The sequence below is a fragment of the Rhinopithecus bieti genome, unplaced genomic scaffold (assembly GCF_001698545.2).
Source record: "Rhinopithecus bieti isolate Rb0 unplaced genomic scaffold, ASM169854v2 scaffold_35885, whole genome shotgun sequence".
NCBI lineage: Eukaryota > Metazoa > Chordata > Mammalia > Primates > Cercopithecidae > Rhinopithecus > Rhinopithecus bieti.
In genome coordinates, this window is record NW_016815776.1 from 1,262,628 (window position 1) to 1,272,107 (window position 9,480).

Sequence of the window (9,480 nt, forward strand, 5' to 3'; positions counted from 1 at the left end):
GTCACATTAAATATTTATGCCCAAGAAATGGTAGCATTTTCTCCCACAGAGAAAGAAGTTAGGAGCAAACTCTAGAATGACTGTCATGAGTGAAAAACAACAGCAACAACATACAAGTGGCACAAACAGCATCTGCAGTTATGCTTTGGTAATGAAGGGGTTCAGAGAACTATTCATTTGTTTGACAAATACTGAGTGCCCACTGCATGGCAGGCACTAGTCTAGGCAATGAAGAAATTGGCAGTGAACAAGATAGTCAAAATGTTCTTACAGAGCTTACTTTAGTGAGGGTGGTGGAATGGCAATAGCTGACATTTTGCCAAGTGCTAACTATGTGCCAGGCACTGTACTGAGTGCTTTACCTATGTTAACTTCTTCTTGTCATCTACAGATTGTTATTTTCATTCCTCTTTCACAAGAGAGAGGAACTGAGCATAGAACAGTAAATTAACCTGCCCAAGACGGCAAAGCTTCAGGGTGGGCACATGGGGATTTGGTCCCAGCTAATGTTGTGCTATGAATCCTGCACTCAACAGCTTATTGGCTGCTTCTTCTCATATCAGAGGTAGGGTATTTAGGATAAAGTCTTAATCTTCCAAGAGTCACAGCAGAGAAAGACAAATACTTTGGTTTCTGGGATTGGGGATTGGGAGGAAAGACAGGGAAGTTGAGAATGAGAAGAAAAAAAGCAATAGGCTTCCTACTGGCCTCCATGATACCTGAAGTCCCATCATTAAGGGTTACTTATGTTTGGACAAACACTGTTGTGGTCTATGTTAAGTACCCTTGGTATAAGTAGAGCTAACCTCCTTTGAGTTTCTACTAGAAGCCAGGAATACAGTAGGCACTTTATATGAGATACCTTATTTAATCTTTATATCAATTCTTTAAAGTCAATGCAACATCACTTACCAAAGGAAGAAGTTGGGTTAGGCTATTGGATGAGGAAGGATTCAACCCTGAGTGTGTGGAAAGCTCTGTTTAGTGTTTTTTTCCATTACCCCACCCCTCCCTTTTTTGCTTTCACCATCAATATTATTAAAATATCCAAACCAGTTAACCCAGGAAATCTACTTCTAAAATTTGCTCTTAAAATAATCAGATAGAAACAAGAATGTTTATTGTAGTCTTATTTACAGCACATATTGGAAAATGGAATGAGAGAATAACCCAAGTGTCTAATAATGGAAAATAATTAAATAAATTGTGAGACTCATTTAATAAAATCCATGATACTTTTATAAGAGATATATTTAAACATACAAAACTGTTCTATTTATATTCGGCAAAAACAAGTCAAGTTTTGAAGTAAATATAAAGCTTTCCTTGCGTGTGTGTGTGTGTGTACAGGTACATGCATGTCACAATTTCATGTGACTCAAACAAGAAGAAGAAGAAGAAGAAGAGGAAGAAGAAGAAGAAGAAGAAGAAGAAGAAGAAGAAGAAGAAGAAGAAGAAGAAGCAGAAGCAGCAGCAGCAGCAGCAGCAGCAGAAGCAGCAGCAGCAGCAGCGGCGGCAGAGGAGGAGGAAGGAGGAGGAGGAGAAGAAGAAGAAGAGGAGGAAGAGGAGGAGGAAGGAGGAGGAGGAGGAGAAGAAGAAGAAGAGGAGGAAGAGGAGGAGGAAGGAGGAGGAGGAGAAGAGGAAGAAGAAGAAGAAGGAGAAGAGGAAGAGGAAGAAGAAGAATAAGGAGGAGGAGGAGGAGAAAAACCTGGCTGGGCATGGTGGTGGCTCATGCCTGTAATTCCAGCATTTTGAGAGGCCAAGGCAGACAGATCACTTGAGCTTAGGAGTTTGAGACCAGCCTGGGAAACATGGTGTAATCCCATCTCGACAAAAAAATACAAAAATTAGCCTGGCATGGTGGTGCACACCTGTGGTCCCATCTACTTGGGAAGCTGAGGTAGAAGGATCACTTGAGCCCAGGAGGCAGAGGTTGCGGTGAGTTGAGACTATACCACTGTACTCCAGCCTGACCCTGTCTCAAAAAAAAAAAACCAAAAAACAAAAACAAAAACCCTGATGGGTGTACACCAAAATGCTAATTATGGTTATCTCTTCATAATGATTTCAAAAGGATTTTCACCTATTTGTGATTTTTTTAATAATTAAATTGTTCTTCAATGTACATGCATTGCTCTTTGATCAGAGAAGCCTATCGAAATAAACGCAAATAATTAGAAACATAAAAAGTCTATTTTGACATTTATTTTTCAGTAGCACGCTTGGCCTCTCAGGTGTTACGATCTGAGAATAGATTTTTTTAATGTTCCAGTTCTAGTGGTTAAATTGAGAATTCATGACAAAAAAAATGAACAGTTGGAAAAATTGATTTGTGAAATGACTTATTTTTCTTACTTTTGGAAACATTTGAGCTGAGTTATCAATCAAATTATGTGCAACCTTTAAGGTAGTGAAATCACTGGACCATCTTAAAACTGCCTGAGATGAAGATGGCATCAGATTAAAAGCTAAACTCTTACCTATGAAGAATTTGTAACTGGCTGAATTAACTGTAAACCAGCTAATCTGGTGTGTCACAGGAAATAATAATCAAGGTTGATATGATGACACAGTGCATGTCTCCACAAAGAATGACCGCAATACTTGAAAGCCAAGATTTTGTTTATATTTCCCTTGGAAAGGTCAGATGTTTATTAGGTTAAATGAAAGTGCAAACTTTGAGCTATAGGAAAATGCAGGTTGAACTGGAATCTTTGTTAGGAAAGAAAGGTACATTATAGAATATGCATTGGCAACAATGTCTTTAATGCAAGGGAAGCAATAATTCCCCTTGACAATGGAATGTCAAGGACATCTCAATTCATGATTTTGATTGTCGTGCTTCTATATGGCAAACATTTGGTGTGGTCTCTATCCAGGACACAGAAGAGACTATCTTTTTAAACTCCAAGCTCTGTCCCACATTGGAGGTTCCATGCCCCCAGAGAAATGAGAAGTCTCCTGGAGCTCTGCCTTCCTCCTAATTTAGAAAGTCCAGGCTCTTTCTGTTGATTTTCCTTTCAGGTTTGGTGTTTTTTTATTTTTTGGTTGAAATTTCTTCCTTCCTTTGTAAATGTGAGCTCCTCAAGGAAAGAAACCATTGTTGACACAGTTTTATGCACAACACAGTCACACATGCTTGTAGACAAAATGAGAAAAACAAGGTTCATATTTAGAAAACATTAAACTATGTGTTTATCACCCTCTCCTGCATAAATCATGTTTCTCAGCAGCCAGCCAGTCATCATGGTGGGAGGAAAGGATGGAGTAGAAATGGCATATGGGAAAATCCCTTTTAAATAGAAACTGGAAGTAGAAATTCCACCCTCCATGAGTAGGAGAAAGGGAGAGTAAAACAGGTAAAAGAAGCAGATGGTGAGAGGCCTGTTCTGGACACCCTTTCCAGGCAGGGAAGAATTGTAGATAGGCTAAGAGGAAAATAAAGGCAGGGGGCTTCTGCTCTGCTTCCTGTTCAGGGCTCAGAGGTCACACAGCAAACATGGAGAGACCAGGATAGATTCCAGGTAACCCACAGGCAGGGAGCCTGAATGAGCATTCCCAACTGAGCTCAGCTGCTGTGTGCAGCAAAGACACTCTCATGGCCAAATGAAGGAGTCGAACTTTATTTTCTGGGCCATCAGACTTTGAAGCAATTGTTTCTGTGCCTGTCAGCCTTGGCCTCTGGCAGGGACCAGAAGGACGGTAGCCCACACTGACTACCCTCTATGGCCATTCCAGGAGCCCTATGGCCACAAATTAAGCCTACCTCCTGGGAAGTCTTTAATCCACCTCAGCTGGCCACGAGGTAGATGGCTTGTATCAAAGTACAGCAATCGCTCTGCTGGGAAGAGAAGCAGAAACATTGTACTCAAACACATACAAATCCTCCTGATTGACCCCCAAAAAAATTAAATGTCCAACTTACCATCCCTCCACCACTGCTGCAGGAATCGACTTTGCTCCCCAAATATTTACGACTTGTGGAATATAATGCAACTGCCCTGCTCAAGCAGAGTTCTGAGAGACTCGAGCCATGTTTCGTCTCAAAACCTGTTACCAGGAGAGGTGGATATTCTGTCAGGAACAGGGAGGGGTATAAAATTTACACCATCTTCTTTCCAGCCACTGATGCCTCTTAAGATTCATGGCCACTGTGTGTGTGCATTTCATTCAAGCATCTGGCCCTCCATTCCACAAATGCCAAGCAAGCATTCCCTCTGTGCCAGGACTTGTGCTCACTCATAAGACTCAGACCCCTCCAGCAACTAACAACCTGCAGTGGGTCAATGGTGGGTCCTAAAAAAGATTCACCTATGTCGTAAGTCCCAGAGCCCTGGATATTATCTTACATGGCAAAATATAAAATTAAGTCAAGGATCTTAAGAGAGGGCACTTATTTTGGATTACCTACGCTGGCCATACATGTAATCACCTGCATCCTTATAAAAGAGACACACAGAGGAGAAGACGCCGAAGAGATGGAGGCAATGTGGCTACTGAGACAGAAATTGGAGTGAAGTGCCACAAGGCAAGGAACATTTGGAGCCACCAAAAGCTGTAGGGGGCAAAGTACGATTCACCCCTAGAACCTTCAGGGAAGTGTTGCCCTGCTGATTACCGTAATTCAGCCTCCAGAACTGTGAGAGGACGATCTTTTGTTGTTTTAAATCATCCAGTCTGTGGGAATTCATTATAGGAGTCAGAGGATAATAAGGGAAATGTCCCAGTTGGCCTTTCTGAGGGCAGCCAGGGGACAAGGGCAGGAGTTTCCTTCTCAGGCCTCTTTCTGGGAAAGAACCCAGAAGTCCCTCCTGAAGGTAGATGTAGAGGAGTTTAAGGCCAATCCTAGTGGGTCAGATTAATCTTCTATAACAATACAAGACTTTGGGGGAAAAATAACCATCTCCCAGTCCTTGCTACTGAGAGAAGAGTGTCTTGGACACCACGTATACCCTTTGCCCAAATGGCCACCAGTCTCTGTCTTTTTATGTCATGGAAGCTCAGGCGGAGGAAGCCCATACCCCTCTGTGTGGATAGGGAGTCTTCAGCATAGCTGTAGGTGAGTCTCCCACAAGGTCATCCCAAGTCACATTACCTACCTCTGGGAGGGCAGCTGGCTCAGATGGAGTGGGGGCTGGGCAGCTGGCTACACCTCAGGCCAGTGCTGGGTAGAAGAATGGAGCACTATAGGTCAGGCTTCAACCTCCTGAAGGGAGGTGGCCCTCTCCCTGGAGTCCAGTTGAAGATTATATCTGTCTAGTTTAGTTTGGGCTTTGCTGATGGATGGATACAAAGGTATTTAAGCCAACCAATGTGAGATCCCCACACGATGGAGTAGAAGATTTCAGGATTGTGCATAATGCTCAGGAGGTAAGATGTTACACCTCAAGGACCAGGACCACCACATTGCACAAGCTATGTCACATGTGGCTTTTATCCATTCTTTTTTTTTTNGGAGGAGGAGGAAGGAGGAGGAGGAGGAGAAGAACAAGAGGAGGAAGAGAAGGAGGAAGGAGGAGGAGGAGAAGAGGAAGAAGAAGAAGAAGGAGAAGAGGAAGAGGAAGAAGAAGAAGAAGGAGGAGGAGGAGGAGAAAACCTGGCTGGGCATGGTGGTGGCTCATGCCTGTAATTCCAGCATTTTGAGAGGCCAAGGCAGACAGATCACTTGAGCTTAGGAGTTTGAGACCAGCCTGGGAAACATGGTGTAATCCCATCTCGACAAAAAAATACAAAATTAGCCTGGCATGGTGGTGCACACCTGTGGTCCCATCTACTTGGGAAGCTGAGGTAGAAGGATCACTTGAGCCCAGGAGGCAGAGGTTGCGGTGAGTTGAGACTATACCACTGTACTCCAGCCTGACCCTGTCTCAAAAAAAAAAACCAAAAAACAAAACAAAACCCTGATGGGTGTACACCAAAATGCTAATTATGGTTATCTCTTCATAATGATTTCAAAAGGATTTTCACCTATTTGTGATTTTTTTAATAATTAAATTGTTCTTCAATGTACATGCATTGCTCTTTGATCAGAGAAGCCTATCGAAATAAACGCAAATAATTAGAAACATAAAAGTCTATTTTGACATTTATTTTCAGTAGCACGCTTGGCCTCTCAGGTGTTACGATCTGAGAATAGATTTTTTTAATGTTCCAGTTCTAGTGGTTAAATTGAGAATTCATGACAAAAAAAATGAACAGTTGGAAAATTGATTTGTGAAATGACTTATTTTCTTACTTTTGGAAACATTTGAGCTGAGTTATCAATCAAATTATGTGCAACCTTTAAGGTAGTGAAATCACTGGACCATCTTAAAACTGCCTGAGATGAAGATGGCATCAGATTAAAAGCTAAACTCTTACCTATGAAGAATTTGTAACTGGCTGAATTAACTGTAAACCAGCTAATCTGGTGTGTCACAGGAAATAATAATCAAGGTTGATATGATGACACAGTGCATGTCTCCACAAAGAATGACCGCAATACTTGAAAGCCAAGATTTTGTTTATATTTCCCTTGGAAAGGTCAGATGTTTATTAGGTTAAATGAAAGTGCAAACTTTGAGCTATAGGAAAATGCAGGTTGAACTGGAATCTTTGTTAGGAAAGAAAGGTACATTATAGAATATGCATTGGCAACAATGTCTTTAATGCAAGGGAAGCAATAATTCCCCTTGACAATGGAATGTCAAGGACATCTCAATTCATGATTTTGATTGTCGTGCTTCTATATGGCAAACATTTGGTGTGGTCTCTATCCAGGACACAGAAGAGACTATCTTTTAAACTCCAAGCTCTGTCCCACATTGGAGGTTCCATGCCCCAGAGAAATGAGAAGTCTCCTGGAGCTCTGCCTTCCTCCTAATTTAGAAAGTCCAGGCTCTTTCTGTTGATTTTCCTTTCAGGTTTGGTGTTTTTTTATTTTTTGGTTGAAATTTCTTCCTTCCTTTGTAAATGTGAGCTCCTCAAGGAAAGAAACCATTGTTGACACAGTTTTATGCACAACACAGTCACACATGCTTGTAGACAAAATGAGAAAACAAGGTTCATATTTAGAAAACATTAAACTATGTGTTTATCACCCTCTCCTGCATAAATCATGTTTCTCAGCAGCCAGCCAGTCATCATGGTGGGAGGAAAGGATGGAGTAGAAATGGCATATGGGAAAATCCCTTTTAAATAGAAACTGGAAGTAGAAATTCCACCCTCCATGAGTAGGAGAAAGGGAGAGTAAAACAGGTAAAAGAAGCAGATGGTGAGAGGCCTGTTCTGGACACCCTTTCCAGGCAGGGAAGAATTGTAGATAGGCTAAGAGGAAAATAAAGGCAGGGGCTTCTGCTCTGCTTCCTGTTCAGGGCTCAGAGGTCACACAGCAAACATGGAGAGACCAGGATAGATTCCAGGTAACCCACAGGCAGGGAGCCTGAATGAGCATTCCCAACTGAGCTCAGCTGCTGTGTGCAGCAAAGACACTCTCATGGCCAAATGAAGGAGTCGAACTTTATTTTCTGGGCCATCAGACTTTGAAGCAATTGTTTCTGTGCCTGTCAGCCTTGGCCTCTGGCAGGGACCAGAAGGACGGTAGCCCACACTGACTACCCTCTATGGCCATTCCAGGAGCCCTATGGCCACAAATTAAGCCTACCTCCTGGGAAGTCTTTAATCCACCTCAGCTGGCCACGAGGTAGATGGCTTGTATCAAAGTACAGCAATCGCTCTGCTGGGAAGAGAAGCAGAAACATTGTACTCAAACACATACAAATCCTCCTGATTGACCCCAAAAAAATTAAATGTCCAACTTACCATCCCTCCACCACTGCTGCAGGAATCGACTTTGCTCCCCATATATTTACGACTTGTGGAATATAATGCAACTGCCCTGCTCAAGCAGAGTTCTGAGAGACTCGAGCCATGTTTCGTCTCAAAACCTGTTACCAGGAGAGGTGGATATTCTGTCAGGAACAGGGAGGGGTATAAAATTTACACCATCTTCTTTCCAGCCACTGATGCCTCTTAAGATTCATGGCCACTGTGTGTGTGCATTTCATTCAAGCATCTGGCCCTCCATTCCACAAATGCCAAGCAAGCATTCCCTCTGTGCCAGGACTTGTGCTCACTCATAAGACTCAGACCCCTCCAGCAACTAACAACCTGCAGTGGGTCAATGGTGGGTCCTAAAAAAGATTCACCTATGTCGTAAGTCCCAGAGCCCTGGATATTATCTTACATGGCAAAATATAAAATTAAGTCAAGGATCTTAAGAGAGGGCACTTATTTTGGATTACCTACGCTGGCCATACATGTAATCACCTGCATCCTTATAAAAGAGACACACAGAGGAGAAGACGCCGAAGAGATGGAGGCAATGTGGCTACTGAGACAGAAATTGGAGTGAAGTGCCACAAGGCAAGGAACATTTGGAGCCACCAAAAGCTGTAGGGGCAAAGTACGATTCACCCCTAGAACCTTCAGGGAAGTGTTGCCCTGCTGATTACCGTAATTCAGCCTCCAGAACTGTGAGAGGACGATCTTTTGTTGTTTTAAATCATCCAGTCTGTGGGAATTCATTATAGGAGTCAGAGGATAATAAGGGAAATGTCCCAGTTGGCCTTTCTGAGGGCAGCCAGGGGACAAGGGCAGGAGTTTCCTTCTCAGGCCTCTTTCTGGGAAAGAACCCAGAAGTCCCTCCTGAAGGTAGATGTAGAGGAGTTTAAGGCCAATCCTAGTGGGTCAGATTAATCTTCTATAACAATACAAGACTTTGGGGAAAATAACCATCTCCCAGTCCTTGCTACTGAGAGAAGAGTGTCTTGGACACCACGTATACCCTTTGCCCAAATGGCCACCAGTCTCTGTCTTTTATGTCATGGAAGCTCAGGCGGAGGAAGCCCATACCCCTCTGTGTGGATAGGGAGTCTTCAGCATAGCTGTAGGTGAGTCTCCCACAAGGTCATCCCAAGTCACATTACCTACCTCTGGGAGGGCAGCTGGCTCAGATGGAGTGGGGCTGGGCAGCTGGCTACACCTCAGGCCAGTGCTGGGTAGAAGAATGGAGCACTATAGGTCAGGCTTCAACCTCCTGAAGGGAGGTGGCCCTCTCCCTGGAGTCCAGTTGAAGATTATATCTGTCTAGTTTAGTTTGGGCTTTGCTGATGGATGGATACAAAGGTATTTAAGCCAACCAATGTGAGATCCCCACACGATGGAGTAGAAGATTTCAGGATTGTGCATAATGCTCAGGAGGTAAGATGTTACACCTCAAGGACCAGGACCACCACATTGCACAAGCTATGTCACATGTGGCTTTTATCCATTCTTTTTTTTTTTTTTTTTTTTTTCCTCACAACATCATATTCTCTGTGAGTGGAACCTCCTAAAGTTGTGCAAGGTGAAGGGTCTATCATGGACAAGCCAACATATCAAGGACAGCCAAGGCAGCTTGCTGAGCTGATGGAAACACAGAATGATCTCTTAATGCAGGAG

At 43.1% G+C, this 9,480-nt stretch overlaps 2 long non-coding RNA genes across 2 annotated transcripts; both read right to left on the reverse strand.

The window, feature by feature from the left end:
• Positions 1-2,821: 2,821 nt before the first annotated feature.
• LOC108516279 (uncharacterized) lies at positions 2,822-4,016 on the reverse strand. The gene is made up of 3 exons (XR_001881761.1): positions 3,926-4,016; positions 3,767-3,841; positions 2,822-3,138 (listed from the first exon to the last, which is right to left on the reverse strand). It is a non-coding gene; the product is annotated as an uncharacterized LOC108516279 (long non-coding RNA).
• A 2,839-nt stretch (positions 4,017-6,855) lies between these two features.
• Positions 6,856-7,918, reverse strand: LOC108516278 (uncharacterized). Its single transcript, XR_001881760.1, has 3 exons — positions 7,801-7,918; positions 7,643-7,717; positions 6,856-7,016 (listed from the first exon to the last, which is right to left on the reverse strand). It is a non-coding gene; the product is annotated as an uncharacterized LOC108516278 (long non-coding RNA).
• Positions 7,919-9,480: the final 1,562 nt, after the last annotated feature.